This window comes from Hakea prostrata, chromosome 2 (assembly GCF_041222555.1).
Source record: "Hakea prostrata isolate BN-2017 chromosome 2, UWA_Hpros_2, whole genome shotgun sequence".
NCBI classification, from domain to species: domain Eukaryota; kingdom Viridiplantae; phylum Streptophyta; class Magnoliopsida; order Proteales; family Proteaceae; genus Hakea; species Hakea prostrata.
In genome coordinates, this window is record NC_142601.1 from 20,671,811 (window position 1) to 20,694,540 (window position 22,730).

The window sequence follows — 22,730 nt, forward strand, 5'->3', positions numbered from 1 at the left end:
TTTTGAAAAAAGAATCTTATTATGTATTCAAAATTTCATTCCTAATTAAAAACTAACTCCTCAATCCCTATTTTTTTCTCTTGTATCTCCTTTCTCTCCTTGTTTTCTTCCTATTTATTCTCTTCCCTTTATATATGCGTGGGTTAAGAAAATTTGGAAAACAATATACTCTACAATTAGGTACTCTTTCTCAATTTATTTATCTTTCTCTTTTTCTCCTTTTTTTTTATTATTATTCTTTGTATTTAATTTTATATTCTATGTTTCTTTATTACTTCATTGCCCGGGATTGAGGATATACTCTATGGTTTTATATTCAATTTATTGATGACGAGATTGGGATTGAGGATATAATCTTGAGATTCTAGCTCAGATTAAAATCATGGCTTTCGATAAGACTGGAACGATAGAGGAGAATTTGTAGTTACAGATTTTAGAACTCTCTCGTGATGTTAGCCTCAACACATTGATTTACTGGTACAGTCCAATCTCCTTCATTGCGACCAAAATAAGTTTCTTCTTTTTTCCACTCTTTATATAAAGCTATTGGATGTTTTGAACTTTGAAGGAATTCAAGCGTTGAGAGTAAATCAAGTCACCCAATGGCAGCTGCTCTTGTTGACAATGCAAGGTCTAATTCCATTCAACCAAAACGATATTAAATGTCATAGAATTTGAAAATTTTCCAGGAGAAGGGATATTTGGAGAAATTGATGGGAAAATCATTTTTGTTGAGAACAAAAAAATTGCAAGGAGAGTTGCTAGTGAGACAGGTAAGAACATCGATCCACTCTTGTTTTTTATTTTTAAAATTTCAAGCAAATCATATATGCACTCCTTAAGTTTACAAACTATAACATTTGTAACATTCAAATTTGCAAACTATTATGTTTGTAACATTCAAGTTGATTATAATATGGCCATCTATGGAAATTTTCAGTTCCACTAGGAGAATGTGATACCATTGATGGAGGGGAAACACAGTTGGATATATTTACTTACATTGATGAGAGCTATTGATGTTATGATTGCTGGAAAGATCGCAGTTGTGGCAGGGTATGGAGATGTCGGCAAGGGATGTGCTTCCGCTCTCAAGCAGTCTGGTGCCCGTGTCATTTTGACTGAGATTGACCCCATCTGTGCTTTTCAAGCTTTGATGGAAGGTTTCAATGTCCTGACCCTTGAAGATGTGCTTTCAGAAGCTGACATCTTCGTTACCACTATACTGGGCACGGGAATATACTCTATTATTTTATATCAAGCTCTAGATATTTTATAAATCATGTGCCCAATATTTGGGATTAACCTTATGTATAACCGCATAACTACGTGCCCAAATGCGGCTGAAAGTTATGATTACCTTGTTTCGTGGAATGCGTTTTATACTACTATTATAAAAGCATGTACTCTACCTTTTTCGCAAATCTTTTTCTGTCATTTTCTGTCCTTATCATTGTTCCAAATACCAATAATGTTGTACTATTTGCTATTTCTTTACTTATTTTTACAAGGATAATTTAGACATTTTAGTCATAAATTATTATTAATTTATCATTAATTTTAATCCCTCTCTTAATTTCTCTCTCGATTTAATTATTGACCTCTCTCAATCTCTCTCAATGTCTTCGCTCTCTATATCCCTCTTAGAAAATATTCAAGATTCAATATCTAGTGATTTTAATTTAATTTGGTTTATCTAATTTCTTGTATTTGCATAAATTGATAACTTTTGAATTTATGCATAACAATTCTACAAAGTAATTCCGTTTAGACTAATGAATCTCTTGAAGTGTTTTATTTCTTACATATGTCTTATTAAATTGCATTACTCAATTCCTTTTGCAGAGATTCAATATAATCATGTACCCTGTTAGAAAGCATCTATGCATACATATAGAACTTATCTCAAGTTGTCCAACATTATCAATGATTTGTCTCACATGATCTGGCCAGCACTATTCTCAATTAAAAGTAATGTACAAAAAATAAGGAAGAAAATGCCCACTGATGTACAAGTGATCTCCAAGATTTAAAAACTCATACTACAAGGTCAAGAGTTTGAACATTTTTAAGGTTAAGGGTGAAACCTTGCTATATATGTACAAAGCTACCCCAGGAGGATTTAATCGAGGTACGCACAAACTTTGGCTTCAAAAAAAGAGAAAAAAATTGACAAGTTTGAAAAGGTAATAGTCTGTTGACAACACCTTCTTGAAGAAGAAAAGCTTCTTTACAAGTTTAAGACCGAACATCTATAAATGTGTCACTTAAATTGTAAATTATTTATATGGAAGTGGAAAAGAAGAAATTTAATAAATCGTCATGCAATTTAAGAAACCCTGTCACCCTTTCTAAACTTGGTAAATTTTCTTGCTTTAGTTATGTTATTCTTCATTTTCTATTTTTTAAATTGAGATCCAATCTTAACAAACCAACGAATTGCCATCATTAGGAATTGATTGCTCATGTTATATATTTTATTTTCTATTAGTACAAAATTCTCCAATGTACAGTAAAGCATACTAGGCTCTGTTAGCACCTCTTAAATTTTATATAGCCGAACTATTTCATACTTTAAAATGATGTATGTTAAAAATGAATAACGAAGAAATAAAATAAAAAATAAAAACATATTCAAAAGAATACATAAACATCAAATATTTTTCGGTCATAATATAAACATCAAAAGAATTTCAATGATGCTTGATTTATATATATATATATATATCTTGTTTACTATTTGGTGTAAAGCCCCTTAAGATAAATCATTCTGCTCTTGGAGTACCTTTTATATCAAAGTCAAAAAAATTTATAAATTGAAATAAGAAAAAGAATACCTAAGCATTATAATGACACTAATGAGTTATTATTATTTAAATTAAAAAATAACCTTAAGAATTGAATAAATAATGTTATAGACATAAATTAATGACTTCAAAAGTCATAAAATAAAATGATGTTTAACATGATTATTTTCTCAAATTTTTTTTTTCAAATTTATAGTTGCTTCAATTTTTTTCTTTCGATTTTTTCCCCATATATCACTACGTGCATTTGCACGTACGTTTTTTACTAGTATATATATGTTTGAGTCAAGGTTTCTATACTTTGAGCCAATCAAGAGATAATCTAGTTAATCTGGAGGAGACTTTGACTTGACATGAATACCACTGAATACCACTGAATACCACCCTCGCGACAAGGATCTTCCCTAGTAACCTCAATTAATGATCATCATGGATGGTTATATATATATATATATATATATATATATATATATATATATATATATATATATATATATATATATATATATATATATATATATATATATATATATATATATATATATATATATATATATATATACACACACACAAAGGGTGATAAAAATGCCAACATTCATACATACAACAACTAGTTTATATTGAAAGATGAATGAGCAGCCACACCATTGTAGGGTTCATAAATCCATATAATATTTGATATCTCTTACAATACTTTCACATCTTCTCTTGTCTTTGGTTCAGTCAGCCCCAGTTGCTTAACTTATTTTAAAAGTTTCAGATGAAAGCAAATTCCATCCTCGTCAAACATAAAAACTAAAATAAAATACAAACATGTTCTCCTTTGGGTACCCAGGTATGGCGGTTCTTCATCAGCGGAATCTAGATTCATGGGCCCAAGGTATAAATCATGGACTTCAATCCGAATAGTCCACAACTTATCTCAGTTGGGTCTTTGAATACTCAGACCTGCAATATGGATCCCGGGTTAGAATTACGGGGGTTGTTACAAATCTCCTCCATGCCGAAGAGGGTGAGCCCCCCACTTTTACCTCAAGTAAAGACTTTGTGGGGAAGTAAATATCCTTTGTAAATTTTCCTCCCCCACCTCCAGATTTGAAAAAAGGTCTCCAAGCTACCTTGCTTAGCAAGGCCCTATTGTGGTTCCAAGGGTTCCTAAAAGCAAGGTCCCCTTTAAATTTTGGTTGAGACAACCTGTTCTAGACATTCAGTGTATAGGTGTTTCTTCCTCCATTCCACCCCAAAAGAAGGCAGTTGACTCAAGACTTGATCTTGTTGTGATATATTGCCTTAGGGAGCTTCAAGTGGTACTGACTTGAGTAGAATCTCCCAACTTGTGTGGTTAAAGAGCTTTTTGGACCAACCATCGAGTTGCCTTTCTACCTTATCACTAAGTAAGTGAAATTACCTTGGACCCTCAAAAATCTACAGGCAATACCAAGTATTTAGTTGGCCCTCCTCCATATGAGACCTTGAAGACTTTCGAGAATCACCTCTTAATCCTTGATGGAGTATTAGAACTAAAGAAAATAGACGATTTCTTATAGTTGACTTCTTGGCCCGAAACCCTGCAATATTTATCAATACACAACCTTAAAGTGAAGATACCCTCCAACTTCGCTTTAGAAATAATGATACAATCATCTGCAAACATCAAGTGGGTTAGTGGTTGAGTCCTCCTTTTATGCTGATACCCCTGACATTTTTTTATGTTTCTCTTTGATGTATCAGGTTGGTAAGAGCTTGAAAAAATATAATGAACAAGGTCAGAGAAAGAGGGTCCCCTTGTTGAATCTTCTTTCTGGAGTAATAATGAATCTCTTAAATCCATTAATAATGAAAGAATATGTAACAAAGGACAGGAGATTAAGAATTAAGTCCACAAACCTCCACTGGAAGCCTAGCTTTGTTGATATTGCAGCCACAAATCTCCATTCAACCTTGTCATATGCCCTCTGCTCATCTAACTTGAGTGCCACTAGCTTGGTTTTACCTTTCTTCCTTCTTTTCAAGTAATGAAATGCTTCGTGGGCTTTGAAGATGTTGTCAGATATGGATCGCTCCTTCGCAAAGCCTGATTAGGCATGTGGAACAATCTCTAAGAGGATGCCATGAAGCCTATTTGCAATAGCTTTTGTAGCCACTCTGCATAGGCTTATTGGCCAAAAGTCCTCCACCATTTCTTGGCTCTCCTTTTTTGGTATGAGACTAGGTCTCATTACTCTCTTTCAGTATAAAGCCTATATTAATAAAATGCGAAACAAAAGAATGCAACTCCTTATGTATTAGATCCCAAAATTACTAGAAAAATTGTGGGGGGGGGGGGGGGGGACCATCTACACCAGGGCTCTTAAGAGGGAGGTTAGTTCAAGGGATTTGATAGGGAAATGCACACACTTGTTGTCATTTCAGAAGCAATCAAAAAGCCATTTTTCCAAGCATAGAGACCACATATGAGGAAGTTATGTCAAATAGAGCTGCTCGTGTGAAATCCCTCACAGCCCTATCCCAAAAATCTATATTTTAGGTCCGAAAACCCAAAGTGCAGGAAAGAAGACAATTGTGGGACATCTAAATTGAACCCATTGGATTTGAATTGGAACCAATGGAAGTAGATGGAGATGATGCTAAGATAGAAACCTTGGCAGATTTCGGAAGAATATCTAGCTTGAATGATGACGGACTTGGTAGATGGATCAAGAGTACAATAATGACACAAGTGGAAGGTCCCGAAAAACCAAGCAAGACCCTTCTACAACTTGGAAAGGGACCCAAGATGAAGTTAGGTTTAGAGGACCAAAATTCAATTTTGACCAAAGTGGAATAGGTTGGCAGCCTGCCTTGTTCGCCCCAAGCGACCAGCTTAGGCGACCAACCAGTATCGAGGCAGAATTGGTATTTTTTGGAAATTAGGTATTAGAAGTTGATTGTGTCATTGTGTCATAAGGCTGTCAGAGATCGTCAAAGGCATTCTAGAGCTCTCTCTCCAAGGTCAAGGAATATTTCCAAGTATTGTGTAGTTTTCCGATCAGTGATTCTTCTGCTTCAAGGTTAGCAATCACCCTCTTCCTTCTAATTCTACTTTCTCTTTTATCTCTACCTACTGTAAATACTTTGGAGAAGGTGTTAAACTATTGTAATGACTTACACTTCTATTCTTTTAGTTCTAGAGTGAATCTCCATTCACTCTAGTTCTTTCGTGAACTTCATAGTGTGATTTCAGTAAAAGCCTAGCATGAATATATATGATTGTTATTATCCTTGATTAATTTGATTTCCAATTCATGCTATGTTGATTTTAGACCTTATTCTACTGTTTCCTTAGTCTTAGAGTGAATCCCCTTCACTCTAGTCTATCCGTGAATCTGCAGTTTTGATTTCGATGAAACCTATATTAGGACTGGTTAGGTTTTCGCTCTGTTGACCATGATTGATGCCTAAATCATACCACATAGTGTCCTACTATTATTTTAGAGTTTTTAAACAATTTTGGAGTCCAAACGATGAGTTTTCGATCAATTGTAGGTTTTACTATCCGTACATAATAGCCTTGGTCGATTGGCTTGTCAGCCCCGGGCGACCAGGCCAAGCGACCAAAGGGTACAGTGAGAGCAAAATCCCCTATTTTGCCCTCTTTCCATCTTCGAACTTTTAAGGTTTGTTTTTAACATTGAATCATCGTATTATTAGGGTTTCTTTGGCAAGGTTGAATCTACCTTTTGATCTACTCTTCGAAGGTTAAAAGTCGACAACACGGTGAGGACGTTCACTTACAAATAACACAAGTTACTTTCCTATTTGGTAATAAAACTTGAATGCATGATCTATATTATTGTTTTAGGATTTATTCATGATAGATGTGCCTCTATAATTTCAGAATGTTATTCATCATGTGCTATGCATATTTGTAAGAATGTGAATGTTTGGAATGTGAATACATTATGATATGATGTTATATTTGGAATCATATTTTAATGTGAATGCTTAGGTTGTGATTGTGGAATGAGGAATGCTAATTGGGTGTTTCTATCTTGGGACATCAGTGGAGGTGGTATATGATGCTTTCCTTTGATGCCCCTTGGTGCTTTCCTTGATTATTGGATGTCATACCTAGGATTTGTCTATAAGTGTTTGGTTAGAGACCTTGTCATATCTCACTCTATTGGCGTGGGCATTGAGACTGAGTGACCCGTGCAGCAATTGAGATTGTGGGCGCTCAAGACCGGTATCTAACCCGTGAGAGGATACAATCACATTGTGAGGGACATTCATTGGTAGGGTCACATTATAATAAGCCTAGGCTTATGGGCACTCAAGATCAGTAAACAACCCGTGAGAGGACATGAGTGCTTCCTATTCATTACATGTGGATGAACAATAGGGTTAAGAATCCGTAGTCTGAGTTGGTTGGAGCCATATGATACAATGACTCTAGGGGAAAGGTACTAGAATGGATTGCTAGAGGCAAGAAAGGGAAGTATTCGACCCTAAGGTTGATATGACTTAGTAGATTATGTGCATTGGGTTAGGTATAACCCTGACATGCGCCAATACTCATACCAATGGTGGAGTGAGAGAGTGGTGACCTAAACCCCAGCCATGGTGATAGTCTGAGATGGATGCCTTGACCCAACTACTATGTAGAACCCAAAAGACATGCTTAAGAGCCGTGAGGGAGAGTGACTGAGACTACCCAGAGGAATATGATGTTCTATCTTAATGCATGTCCGCCACTAGAGACTAGCATATGTTAGAGTTAGATGCATACTTGCACATTGTCTCATATCATATTGCATTATGCTTTGTTCTTGAATATTAATTGAGTTTTTATCTATATTTGAACTACTTGCTGAGTTCTTTTGAGCTCACCCTTCGGGGACAATGTTTGCTTTAGACTTTACTGCAGGTATTGATGATGCCAAGACCTAGGAGTACGAGACTACGACGAGTGATCCGTACGGTATACAGAGTATTGGCGATCACGAACATCACAGTGAAGAATGTCCACGTGATGACTTTGCATACCAAGATTAGTCCGATTCTAGAGCTAGAGTACCCCATATTAGATATGGAGGTCTTTGAATATAGACATTATCTTTTTGACAAAGAGACATATTATGAATAGTACTTAGGATGTTTTCAAGACTTCTTTAATTCTTTCAGATGTAATACTTTATTTGACTATTCTTCCGCATTTGACTATTAGAGTTTATTACTCTTTTACTCTGACTATGTTGGTATCATTTTTCGCACTCTGATTATATTTTGAGATCTTTCTGAGATCCATTAATTGTTTATTCTTTTAATCATAGTAATACAATGATTATTTTATTGCTCATGATTATACTATTGTGTTATGTGGGAGGATGATTGCTGAAACTTGATCTTCAGGGTTGTGGATCACACCTCCGGGTATTGTAGTTAGGGTACCGGCTGGGGGGATGTGACAGCTTGAACCTTTGAGCTACCAAAATTTCATGATGTGTAGCTAAGACTTTAGCTTTGGTGCCTTCCAAAGCTTCTTCTAGGTCCTCATCTTCATTTCCCCTTGAGGAGAATAAGTCTTCATAATATTTGGCAAAATTCTCATAAATATCCTTCTTTTACGAACACCAATTTCCCTCACCATCTTTAATTTTGAGAATCCTATTTCTCCTCCACAGTGCTTGCATGAAAGAATGCAACATTCTTTTCTCCTTCATCAAGCCAATGGATCGTAGACTTTTGTTTCCAAAAGGTTTCCTCACGTTGTAGGAGGTGTTCCAAGTCTTTTGCTATTACATTCGCTTGTATTTGGGAAGTTTTAATTGTTGGAATCCCTTCAAAGTAAGCAAGTCTTTCTTGTAATTTGCTAATTTAGAACATAAGTTGGCCAATGCGTCCTTGTTCCATTTCTTCTGTTCCTTTTGACACCACCCAAGCTTCTTGAATAAAATCTATGGAGTAACTGGCCCCTCATCTTTATTCCAGGCATGCTAAATAGCGCACCCTCACAACTTCAATTCTTGAGCCAAATGGCTTCAAATATAAGTGTCTGAGACCCCCTAGATGCTATACCATTTGTTTTTCAGAGAGATGAGAGCATGATCAGAGGAAATAGTTGTCTCTATTATAACCACAGTTTCCGAAAGTCTAGCATCCACTTGGGAGTGACAAAGGCTCTGTCCAATCTCCCCGCCCGTCGATACCCCAAGTCAACAAACACATTGGTATACTATACACAACCACCCTCCCTCTTTTGCATTTGGCCATACCTTGCAATCAATCCACCGAAGAATTCAATACCACCAGTTGACAGGACTCTTCCACAACATTACTAAATTGACAAGACTCTTCCACATCATTACGGAGGCTTAAGTCTTCCTTTTACTTCGGTATGGCTAGTCGTTTTCAACTTAGACCAAAGATAATTAAAAAGAATTATCAAAAACTTGAATGGCTTCGCCCAGACTTGAACTGGAGACCTTCAGTGTGTTAAACTGACGTGATAACCAACTACACCACGAAACCTGCATTTGATTAATATCAAAGGAAGTACTAACATTAGCTTATTTCACCTTACTAGTTACACCCTTCTCCTCATTATTTTGCTCTCTTCGTAGTAGGTCTCCAAGCTACCTTGCTTACAAGGCCCTATTGTGGTTCCAAGGGTCCCTAAAAGCAAGGTCCCCTTCAAATTTTGGTTGAGACAACCTGTTCTAGGACATCTAGTGTATAGGTGCTTTTTCCTTCATTCCACCCCAGAAGAAAGCTGCACGCTCTAGAATTTATCTTATTGTGATATATTGTCTTAAGGAGCTTCAAGTGGTACTGATTTGGGTAGAATCTCCCTGAGCTTTTTGGACCAACCGTCGAATTTCCCTTCTACCTTATCATTAAGTGAGTGAAAAAGTTCTACCTTAGACTCTCTAAAATCTACAAGCAATCCAAGAATTTAGTTGGCGCTCCTCCATATGAAACCTTGAAGACTTTTGAGAATTGCCTCTTAATCCTTGATGGAGTATTAGGACTAAGTCACATAGATGATTTCTTATAGTTGACTTCTTGGCCCAAATCCTTGCAATATTTATCAATACACTCCCTTAAGGTGAAGATACTCTCCAACTTCGCTTTAGAAAAAAGATACAATCATCTGTAAACATCATGTGGGTTAGTGGCTAACTCCTCCCTTTATGTTGATAACCCTGACATTTTTTTATGTTTCTCTTTGATGTATCAATTAGTAAGAGCTGGAAAACATATAACGAACAAGGTTGGAGAAAGAGGGTCCTCTTGTCAAATCCCTCTTTCTGGAGTAATAAGTAATAATAAATCTCTTAAATCCATTAATGATGAAAGAATATGTAACAAAGGATAGAAGATTAAGAATTAAGTCCACAAACCTCCACTGAAAGCCTAGCTTTGTTGATATTGCAGCCACAAATCTCCACTCAACCTTGTCATATGCCCTCTGCACATCTAACTTGAGTGCCACTAACTTGGTTTTACCTTTCTTCCTTCCTTTCAAGTAATGAAGTGCTTTGTGGGCTTTGAAGATGTTGTCAGATATGGATCGTCCCTTCACAAAGTTTGATTAGGCATGTGGAACAATCTTTGAGAGGATGCCATGAAGCCTATTTGCAAGAACTTTTGTAGCCACTCTGCATAAGCTTATTGGCCAAAATTCATGCACCATTTCTAGACTCTCCTTTTTTGGTATGAGATAGACTAGGGTCTCATTACTCCCTTTTGGTATAAAGCCTGTATTAATAAAATGGAAAACAAAAAGAATGCAACTCCTTATGTATTAGAACCCAAAATTATTGGAAGAATTGGGGGGCGGGGGGGGGGGGGGGATGACTGGGCTCTTAAGGGGGAGGTTAGTTCAAGGGCTTTGATAGGGAAATGCACACACTTGTTGTCATTTCAGGTGCAATAAAAAAGCCATATATTTTTTCAAGCGTAGAGAATAAATATGAGGAATTTATGTCAATAGAGCTGCCCGAACCTTTGAGCTACCAAAATTTCATTATGTGCAACCGAGACTTTAGCTTGGGTGCCTTCTAAAGCTTCTTCTAGGTCCTCAAATTCATTTCCCCTTGAGGAGAATAAGTCTTCATAATATTTGGGAAAATTCTCATAAATGTCCTCCTCTTACGAACACCAATTTCTCTCACCATCTTTAATTTTGAGAATCCTATTTCTCCTCCTCCTACTCATTGCGCTTGCATGAAAGAATGCAACATTCCTTTCTCTTTCATCAAGCCACTGGATCCTAAACTTTTGTTTCCAAAAGGTTTTCTCACATTGTAGGTGTTCAACCTCTTCTGCTATTACATTCGCTTGTATTTGGGAAGTTTTAGTTGTTGGAAGCCCTTCAAGGTAAGCAAGTCTTTCTTGTAATTTGCTAATTCGGGACAAAAGATAGCAATACTTCCTTGTTCCATTTCTTCTGTTCCTCTTGGCACCACCCAAGCTTCTTGAATAAAATCTGTGGAGTCACTAGCCCCTCATCTGTATTCCAGGCATTTTGAATAGCACACCCTCACAACTTCATTTCTTGAGCCACATGGCTTCAAATCTAGAAGGTCTAGGACCCCTAGATGGTATACCATCTATGTTCAGAGAGATGAGAGCATGATTAGAGGAAATAGTTGTCACATCCTCCCAGCCGGTACCCTAACTGGCATACTCGAGAGTGTGATCCACAGCCCCGAAGATCAAGTATTGAGGAAATCATCCTCCCACATATACAATAACATAATCATAAACAGGAAATAATCAAGGTTTAAAATATTATAAACAAAAGATTAAAGTCAAGAAATGAATAATCAATATAATCAGAGTGTAAAAAAATGATACCAGATTTAATCATATCGAAAGAAGTAGAGTGAGGCGGAAACTCACTCCACAAAATACAGCAGAACACAAAATGTAAGTCTAAAAGAAATGATAACTAAAACAAAGGAACTAAGAGAAATATCTAACATCAGGGTTTTCTATTCTATAGATAACGTCTTCAAAATAGTGGACTTCATCAATCCATTTGAGACGTTCCACATATACGTTGTCTTTAATCATAGTACGCAGCTTGGTCAACTGAGGGATCATCAGAGTAATCTTGATTGTTGCCAACACCTTGCGTGTAGTACGTTTCATTGGCTTGTGCTTCATCGTACTGTTCGCCATAGTAATCAGTACCTGTAGAATAGTCTAACAAAAACAATGTACAAAAGGAATGAGTTTCGAAGAAACTCGTAAGAAGGTAGTTAATCCATAACAACATAAATAACATGGAAGCAAACCATAACAAGATGCAATGCAATATAAAACAAGTAAGGTATGTATGCATCTAAACTCTATGTATGCTGGTCTCTATGGCAGACATGCTTTAAGTCATAGCACTGTACTTCTTTGGGTAGGTCAATCACACAACGCCTTTTGGTAGTGGGTCCAGCATCCCTCAGGACAAACCATGGCAGGGGGTTAAGTCAACACACTCTCTCACAACCATTTGGCATAAGTACCGGCGCATGTCAGGGAAAAGCCTAGCCCAATGCAAGTCATCTACTCAGTTACATCAACTCAGGTCCACATACTTCCATTCCTCGCCCCTGGCGATCCTTTCCGGTATCCTTTCCACTAGAGTCCTAATAGTCCCTGACTACGGACTCATCAACCCTATAGGTCATCCACGTATGGTAAACGGGAAGCTCTCACGTCCTCTCACGGGTTGGTTACCGGTCTTGAGCGCCCGTGAGCCCAAGTCTAACCATATGCAACCCTACCGATAAATGGCCTCTTTCGAGTATCCACAATGTGATCCATGTCCTCTCACGGATTGGTTACCGGTCTTGAGCGCCCATGAATCCCCATTGGTACCACGGGTCGTTCGGTCTCAATACCTTTCCGAATCGGGTCTGATATAACAGGGGTACAACCTAACCAAATACTACTAGACAGCCCTAGGTATGACAACCAATGATTCGGGAAAGTGTCGATGGGCAACCCCGGAAACATCCCATACTATTTCCGATAATGTCCAAGGATAGAAGTGTCAAAAGGACACCTCCCAATCCCAAACCAAACTTAATCAAACACATTCTCAGATCAGTCATGACATACACAACCAGTAGTTCATCATATAAAAGAGAATGTAAAAGCAAAATCAGATTAAGCAGTAATAAGTAATTCATATAACATGAATAATGAAAAAGATGATATAAACAAGTGCTACTGTTCTCACAGTAGGAGATCAGAATTAAAGTACAACAATAGTAGGTAATCTCATAGTTTCACAAAGTAGAAACCAGAGAACAAGTAATCTATGTAGTTAAGGAAATAACTGTCCTTACCTTCTAATTTGTAAAGGAACTTAGAGAATCAAGTAAGACCTTGACTAAACCTGAGAAAAGAGTCTTAAACAAGTGTATACTATGAGTTAGGAAAGATACATAGAAGGAAAGATCACAATTCAATCAAAACAGACCAAGAATGGGGTTGCTGTACCCATTGGTCGACTGATTGGTCTACTGCCCCAGTCGACCAATGAGTCGACCAACAGAGACAGTAGCCTTCAAAAATTAGAATTTTTAGAATATGAATCCGATTTGGCGGTTCAAAAGGGTACAAAATAAGGGGGAAACTTTAATGGAAACATCTAAGTCTATAGAGGCCAACAAACCATTAATCAAATCCAGTTTACAGGTCACAACTCAGGAACTAGAAAGTTAACCTAATTAGGTTAAATCATAGATCATGAAGGGAATATAGTATGGATCAAGGATAATGAACTAGAGGATGATAGGTTATGATTCTAGTAAAGAAAACACATTGATTGGATGTTAACAGGGTCAAAAACATATATCCAAGAAATTAGGGTTTCACCCTTTTTGGCTCCCATGAAAAAGGTTGAGATCACAGGAGGGAGGGAATTAATGATTGGTCAATTACAACAAGAAGAATTAAAGAATATTAAATTTAGATCAACCTCAACATTACCCATGAGGTTTCCCTCACATGGGAGGTTACCAAAGGTTCTCCTGATGACCACACAAGGTTAGGGTTTCAAGGGTTAAGGTTTCCAGGATTCAATTGGCAAGGGTTGAGATCATGATGATGATCATAGATCTCAAGGAATATGATGAGATCATGGAATAGATGGTTGCAAGAATGCAGCATCATCTTCCTGATCTTAATCAAGAACAGATTTAAGAAAAGAAAATCAGAGATAGAGAGGAAAGATATCATACACATACCTTTGATGTAGGAGGATGAAGATTGCTTGAGTTCTTGCGAGATATCAACCAAGGATGCAAGGGAAGCGATTAGAATAAGGTTCTAACTCGTTCCAGAGGCTTAGGAGGCAGATGAGGCAGAGTATTCCCGAGATTAGACTTAAATAGAGTAGCCACGATTTAAATTTCAAAAACAGAATCAATTGGTCGATTGATTGGTCGACTGGTCCAGTCGACTAATGAGTCGACCAATCAGAACAACAACTTCAAAACAGGGAATTGAAGGCTCATATCAAGTCCAAACATCAAGGGGTTTTGCACACACCTAAAGTGACATACCTAGTAGGTAGAAATGCCTTCGAACCAATACAGAGAGCACTCCAAGTCCATCAACTAATCCAATCTTCATCAGGGTGCAGTTTCCGTAGAAGGGACACTGACATCCATACTCAAGGATTCCACTCCAGCCATCAAGTCTTCTACTGAAATGGCCCAAAGCTGACTTCTTGCCTTACTTCGGGTTGCTGGACCTACAAACAACAGGGTTTCCGGGTCAGGGTTAGGGCTGGGTTTCACAATAGTTGTCTCTATACTAACCACAGTTTACGAGAAGTCTAGCATCCACTTGGGAGTGGCAAATGCTCTGTCCAATCTCGCTCTAATGTTGTTTTTTTCCCAATCTTTTGTTGCTCTAGGTGCATAGTGCACCTTGATACCCCAAATCAACAAACACAATGGTGTACCATGCACAACCACCCCCTTCCTCCTTTTGCATTTGGCCTTACCTTGCAATCAATCCACCGAAGAATTCAATACCTCCACAACATTACTAAGCGGAGGCTTAAGTTTGGTTTGAATTTAGTACCTCTTCCTCTTACTTTGGTTTGGCTTAGTCGTTTTCAACTTGGACCAAAAGTAATTAAAAAGAGGGTAATTTTCATCTGGACCCCCTGAGGTTTGGTCTATGTCACTTTTAGTCTAAAAAAACTGAAACTTTGCATCTGCCTCCCCTGTGCTATAGAAAAAGTCAATTTAATGAGAAATTATCAGTTTTATGACCAATTTGCCCTTATTCTATATATATTTTTTTAATTTAAATTTTTACATACACACTCCCACCTGCCATGAAACTCGTGACTCCCCTTTTAGTCCAAAAATTATGGAAAAGTCCTGGAATTCAATAAATTTTATAATATGACCAAAATACCCTATATGTTAAAATGACTCAAGTATCCCTTAGCTTAAACCCTATTTGCAAAGATTAAACTTAAGTGGAGATGGGTGTTTGCTCCTTGGTTGAGTTGAGCAAATGGGAGATGAAGAAGATGGGTGAAGGGAGAATCTCTTTATCTATCTCGTCTAAAATTGTACTTTGCAAATAGGGTTAAAGCTAGAGGTGCAAGTTTGGCCCTGGCGGCCCTGACCCGCCCTAAGCCTGCCCTGAGCCCGAATAGGGCTTGGGCTAAAGATTTTGGCCCTAAGGGTGGGTTAGGGCCAAAATTCTGGCCTTGAACTAGGGCCAAGGGTGGGCCTGGGATTACTCACTAGCCCGCCTAGCCCATCCCGGCCCGTCCCTGTTTTTGGCCTAATCTTAGCCCTGATTCTGGCCTTGATTTTGGCCTTGATTTTGGCCCTGATCTTGGCCCTGATCCTGGCACTGATTGGCCCTGATTTCCTGATTCTGACCTTGATTCTGGCCCTGATCCTGACCCTAATCCTAGCCCTGATCTTGGCCCTAATATTGGCCTTGATCTAGGCCCATGATTTTGGCCCTGATTTGAGTTTGAACCCTCCACCCATATGGAGAGGAATTAATTATAATCAACATGGGTGAATATTTGACACCTGTCAAATTTTAAAAACATGATCATGTTTTGTAAAAAAATTAATAAAAATAAATTATATCTTCATTACTAATGTAGTAAGCATCCACCTAATTTTGGCTCGATCCTGACCCTAATTTTGGCTCGTCATAATGTTAATTTGACCTTGATCATGTATTAGATTTTTACCCTAATCTTCACATTAACATCGATATAACTATAAGTCTCGATTTTGACTTTTAGTCATTTTGATAATATTAGACTATGAGTTCACCTTTTATATTATTGTTAAGATAATTTTTATTTTTCGAATTAAGTCAGTTTTAGTTCCAAAAAATCATTGATTTTTTTTTTTGGACTAAGGCGAAATAATATATTATAAATAATAAAATCTAGTATATAAAAAATTAATATCTAACAAATCTACACCCCAACTTCTCATCATGAATATTGACATCTTTCTTTTGCCTCCAATGTGATATTTCAGAGAAAGAAAAAAAAAAAAAAAAAACTTATTAAGGACAGATAACTATATTTGTATGAAGTAGTCAAACAAGGAAAATAGGATTTTAAAGGGGATACCAATGCAATGTGGAATGAGATGGCTATGTGTATTAAGAAGGTGGCAAAAGATGTTCTAGGAGAATCAAAAGGAAAGATCATTCTTATAGAGAGACGTGGTGGTGAGATAGTGAGGTTCAAGCTGCCATTAGGAATAAAAAAGCTAATTTTAAGACATGGCAAAGAACTAAGGATGTTGATGATCTTCAAAGGTATAGGTTGGATAGAAATGAAGGTAAGAAAATTGCGTGAAAAGCAAGGGAAAGGAAGTATGAAGAGTTATACAATAAGTTGGGCACAAAGGAAGGGGAAAAATCTATTTATAAGATAGCTAAGATGAGGGATAGGAAGAGTAGAGATCTTGACCATGTTAGATGTATTAAAAATGGAGATGGTAAAGTATTAGTTTGTGAAGAGGATATTAAGAAAAGATGGGAAACCTATTTCTCTAGTTTACTAAATGAGCATTCTTCAAGCACTTATGTTTCGGACGTACACTTTTCACCAAGGCACCAATGTCCGAACTTATAAACGTAGGATTTCCATGTCCGAAGTAAAAGAAGCTTTAAGGAGGATGAAACTCGGCAAGACATAAGGTCATGATGAAATCCCAATTGAAGTATGAAAGAGCTTAGGAACCCATGGACTAGTTTGGTTGACTAAGTTGTTTAATAAGATTATGAGCACAGGGAAAATGCCTGATGATTGGAAGAGAAGTGTTGTGGTTCCAATTTACAAAAATAAAGGAGATATTCAAAGTTGTAATAACTATAGGGGTATTAAATTGATGAGCCATACGATGAAATTATGGGAGAGAATAATTGAAACCCATTTGAGACACTTAACTACAGTTACAGAGAACCAATTTGGGTTAATGCCGGGAAGATCTACAACAGAGGCTATTTACTTAATTTGGAGACTTATGGAAAGGTATAGAGAATGTAGGAAAGATCTTCATATGGTATTTATTGACCTAGAAAAAGCTTATGACAGAGTCCCTAGAGTGTTAATTTGGCAAGTACTAGAGAAAAGAAGTGTTGCAAGTAAATATATAGATATAGTTAAGGATATGTATGATGGTTCGGTGACTAGTGTTAGAACAGTGGGGGGACACAATAATGAATTCCCGATAACAGTTGGGCTATATCAAGGGTCAACTTTAAGCCCATATCTATTTGCACTGGTAGTGGATGAATTAACAAAAGACATTCAAGATGAGGTCCCCTGGTGTATGCTTTTTGCGGATGATATTGTGTTGATTGATGAAACCCAAGTGGGGATTAATACCAAATTAGAATCATGGAGATTAGCTTTGGAATCAAAAGGCTTTAAACTTAGTAGATCAAAGACAGAATATTTAGTTTGTAACTTTAGTCATGATCGAGCAGATGATGAGGTGGTGATACTTGACGATAAAGAGATTCCTTAGAGTGATTGTTTTAGGTACCTAGGTTCAATCATAAGTAAAAGAGGTGATTTAGAAGATGAGGTTTCCCGAAGAATTAAAATAGGGTGGTTGAAGTGGAGAGGTGCGTCCAGGGTCTTATGTGATCGGCGTATTCCATTAAAACTTAAAGGAAAATTTTATAGGACCGTTGTTCGACCAGCTATGATGTACGGTGCAGAGTGTTGGGTTGTTAAAAAGAATCATATAGATAAACACAATGTAGCAGAAATGAGGATGCCAAGATGGATGAGTGGCAAAACTAGGATGGATAAGATAAGAAACAATCATATTAGAGTTGGTCTGGAAGTTGCTCCCATAAGTGATAAGTTTAGAGAAAGTTGTTTGAGGCGGCACGGCCACGTTCAACGGAGACCTATAAATGCTCCTGTACGGAGAAGTGATATAATCCATATTGAAGGAACTAGAAGAGCTAGGAGTAGACCTAAGATAACCTTAGGAGAAGTGGTGAGAAATGATATGTATAGCTTAGGCCTTGTATCTAGCATGGCCTCAAACAGAATTGATTGGAGGGCAAGAATCCATGTAGCCAACCCCATTTAGTTGGGACAAGGCTTATTGTTGTTGTTGTTGTTGTTGTTGTTGTACGAAAAAAACATCAATACTAAATTATCGTTGATTTACTTGTTTACAAAGTTTTAAATATGATTTTTTTTTTTTTTGAATAAGGATATAAATGGGAGGGGTTTTCAATTTCCATCACCAAAGTAATGGGAGAGGTTTTCAATTTCCATCATCAAAGCAATGAGAGACTTTTAGAGATCAATATAGAATTATGGAGTATGAGTTTATTCATGTTTAAAGCAACACTATCAACTTATTGACTATTTTATCATTTTGTATGAGCTTGAATCATCTTATATTTCTATGAATTTTATTTTTAGTTTACTTGTAATACTTTTATTTTTATTAATATTATTATTATTTTATAAATTTACATTTGTTATTTTAGGTCCAACTAGGGACAGGGCCAATCTGGGCTAATCAGGGTCAGGGCCAATTAGAGCCAACCAGGGCCAACTGATCCCGACCCGGCCCAATTAGGGCCAATTAGGGCTGGAATGGACTTGGCTTGGCCCTATAAGGCTTAAGGCCAGGGACAATAATCATTGGCTTTGAACTAAGGTCAGGGCATGAATGGACTCAAATTAGAACATATAGGGCTGGGCTTGGGATTGCAAAAGCCCGACCCAGCCCGGCCCAATTGCAGCCCTAGTTAAAGCTAAGGGATACTTGAATCATTTTAACATATAAGAGTATTTTGGTCATATTTTAAAATTTATTTGAATCCTAGGATTTTTCTATAATTTTTGACTTAACAGGGAGTCACGAGTTTCATGACATGTGGGGGTGTGTATCTAAAAAAATTATAATAAAAAGAAAAAAGAATAAGGGAACTTGGTCATAGAAATGAAAATGACTTAGACCAAACCTTAGGGGTCAAGATGAAAATTATCCTTAAAATGGAATTATAAAAAACTACAATGGCTTCGCCCGGGCTCGAACCGGAGACCTTCAGTGTGTTAGACTGACGTGATAACCAACTACACCACGAAACCTGCATGTGAATAATATCACAGAAAATATTAGACGTGTTAATCATAATTAGCTTACTTTACCTTACTAGCTACTCCCCTCTCCTCCTTATTTTTCTCTCTTCTTAGTAGGATGACACCATGGATTAGACTTGGATTCCTACGGCTTTCAGAGAATTTCTCATCCTTATAAATTGATCTTTATTAAATAAGTTGCACCCCCAATTTGCTATAGGCTTCAGTTGGCTAGAGAAAGAAGCTTAGATTGATTGGGATTAGCAAAGTTGGGTGCTACTCACTAGAACGTTATATGTTCAAACTCCCACATGATGAGTTAATTTGGTTAGAATATTTTGGGTCAAAGGCTAAGATCCAGATTAAATGTCTAATTTAATCTGGTCTTACAACATTAAGTCAAGATAAGAACCAAGCTAAGGTATTTTAGGTCAGGAACAGGATTTTAAGAAACCCAAACCAATTCAACCCTTAATTAATCACATTTAAGTCTTACCATTCTCGAAGAATAACCCAATTTCTTGTACAAAGTTTGAATGGATAAAGGTGTCGTTGACTTAAAAATTGGTCTGTTTCTCGGACGATGTCTAGAATTAATAACTTCATTTTATTATTATTTCTTTATATTAAAATCTTTGTTTATTGACTTGAGAATGAAATGTTTTGTTACATTAGTTTAATCCATTTCACACAATAAGTTTATGATTAAATTTTTTTTTTTAATAATTTAAATATCTATGCATTCTTAAGATTTTAATATTTAATTATATTTTCGTTCTTAAATCTAATTAACGTAGATCATATACATAATGTAAAATTCATATGACCCAAAATTATCATATATATATATATATGTTTGAGTCAAGGTTTCTATACTTTGAACCAATCAAGATATAGTCTCATTAATCCAGTGAGACTTTGCCTTGACATGAATACCCACAGGGATCTTCTCTAGTAACATTAATTAATGATCATCAAAGGACTATGGATGGTGAAACTTTACATCTGCCTCCCCTATGCTATAGAAAAGTCAATTTAAGGAGAAATTATCACTTTTATGACCAAGTTGCCCTTATTATTATTAATTTTTTTAATTTAAATTTTTTACATATACACTCCCACCTGCCATGAAACTTATGACTCCCCTTTTAGTCCAAAAATTATAGAAAAGTCCTAGAATTCAATAAATTTTAAAATATAATTAAAATACCCTTATATGTTAAAATAACTCAAGTATCCCTTAGCTTAACTCTATTTGCAAAGATTAAACTTAAATGGAGATGGGTGTTTGCTCCTTAGTTGAGTTGAGCAAATGAGAGATGAAGAAGATGGGTGAAGGGAGAATCTCTTTATCTATCGACTAAAATTCTACTTTGCAAATAGGGTTTAAGCTAACGAATACTTGAGTCATTTTAACATATAAGGAAATTTTGGTCATATTTTAAAATTTATTTGAATTCTAGGACTTTTCTATAATTTTTGACAAAAAGGGGAATAATAAGTTTCATGGCAGGTGGGGGTGTGCATGTAAAAAAATTAAAAAAATAAAGAAAAGGAATAGACATTGGTCATAGAAGTGATAATTTGTCATTAAAAATTATCCTTAAAAAGAATTATCAAAAACAAAAATGGCTTCGCCCGGGTTCGAACCGGAGACCTTCAGTGTGTTAGACTGACGTGATAACCAACTACACCACGAAACCTTCGTTGGATTAAAACCACAGGAAATATTAACAATTTTAATCATAATTAGCTTACTTTACCTTACTGGCTACTCCCCTCTCCTCCTTATTTTGCTCTCTTTTTAGTAGGATGACACCATGGATTAGACTTGGATTCCTACGGCTTTCAGAGAATTTCTCATCCTTATAAATTGATCTTTATTAATTAAGTTGCACCCCCAGGCTTTAGTTGGCATAGAGAAAGAAGCTTAGATTGATTGGAATTAGCAAAGTTGGGTGCTATTCACTAGAACATTATACGTTCAAACTCCTGCATGATGAGTTAATCTGGTCCGGGTTAGAATATTTTGGGTCAAAGGCTAAGATCAAGATTAAATGTCTAATTTAATCTAGTCTTTCAACATTAGGTCAGGATAAGAACCGAGCTAAGGTATTTTAAGGTCATGATCAGGATTTTTAAGAAACCCAAACCAATTCAACCCTATTGTAGCCCTAATCACAGCTGAGTCTTACCATTCTCGAAGAATAACCCAATTTCTTGTACAAAGTTTGAATAGATAAGGATCTCGTTGACTTAAAAATTGGATCTATTTCTCGATGTCTAGAAGCCATAACTTGTTTTATTATAATTTCTTTTTGTTAAAATCTTCGTTTTATTGACTTGAGAATGAAATGTGTTGTTATGTTAGTTTAATCCATTTCAGACAATAAGTTTATGATAAAATGTTTTTTTGACAATTTAAAAATCTATGTATTAGGCTTAAGATTTTAATATTTATTTTTATTTTCGTTCTTAAATCTAATTAATGTAGATCATATACATCATATAAAATTCATATGATCGAACATGATACATCAACCAAAATTGTCATATAGTCTCGTTAATCCAGATGAGACTTTGACTTGACATGAATACCACCCTCTCCACAGGGATCTTCCATAGTAACATTAATTAATCATCATCGAAGGACTATGGATGGTGAGAGATCAACTTCAGTAGTCAAATATCATTGGAGAAGCTCCAGGTCCCATTATGCCAACATTCATACATACAACAACTAGTTTATATTGAAAGATGAATGAGAAGCCACACCATTGTAGGGTCACAAACCCATATAATATTTGATATCTCTTACAATACTTTCACATCTTCTCCTGCCCCAGTTGCTTAACATATTTTAAACAATTTTGCTTCTGTAGTGCGTAATAAATGCGCACTACGGTGGAGCGAGCCGTCCGATCTAATCGGATGGCTCGGATCATCCTCCCCATTAAAAAATCAAAAAAACTCATTACCCACCTCATTAAGTGTGTGAACAGAGTTCGATCTGTTCGGTTCGGTCTGATGCAAACCAACCGGTCCATCTGGGCGGTTCGACTGGGTATAGTATATCTTATTAATGGTGTATTACATACTACCAGCCTATACGTATATACGGTTGTACAGTAACCGTATATACAACCAGTTCAAATTCTTTTGAAATTTACGAAACAAACCCCTGTTCTAAACCACCCCGCCCATTTCATTTTCATTTGTGTTTTCATTGTTGGCTAATCTGAAGCAACCTTACCAAGCTGGAGAAGAAATCGCAGGAGAGAAGAAGAAGAAGACCCCTTTGTGTTTTC

General features: G+C 36.5%; 3 non-coding genes across 3 annotated transcripts; all 3 read right to left on the reverse strand.

Moving 5' to 3' along the window:
- Positions 1 to 9,243: 9,243 nt before the first annotated feature.
- Positions 9,244 to 9,317, reverse strand: TRNAV-AAC (transfer RNA valine (anticodon AAC)). Its single transcript has one exon. It is a non-coding gene; the product is annotated as a tRNA-Val (tRNA).
- A 10,040-nt stretch (positions 9,318 to 19,357) lies between these two features.
- TRNAV-AAC (transfer RNA valine (anticodon AAC)) lies at positions 19,358 to 19,431 on the reverse strand. Its single transcript has one exon. It is a non-coding gene; the product is annotated as a tRNA-Val (tRNA).
- Positions 19,432 to 21,051: 1,620 nt separating this feature from the next.
- On the reverse strand, positions 21,052 to 21,125 carry TRNAV-AAC (transfer RNA valine (anticodon AAC)). The gene has a single exon. It is a non-coding gene; the product is annotated as a tRNA-Val (tRNA).
- Between the last annotated feature and the right edge of the window lie 1,605 nt (positions 21,126 to 22,730).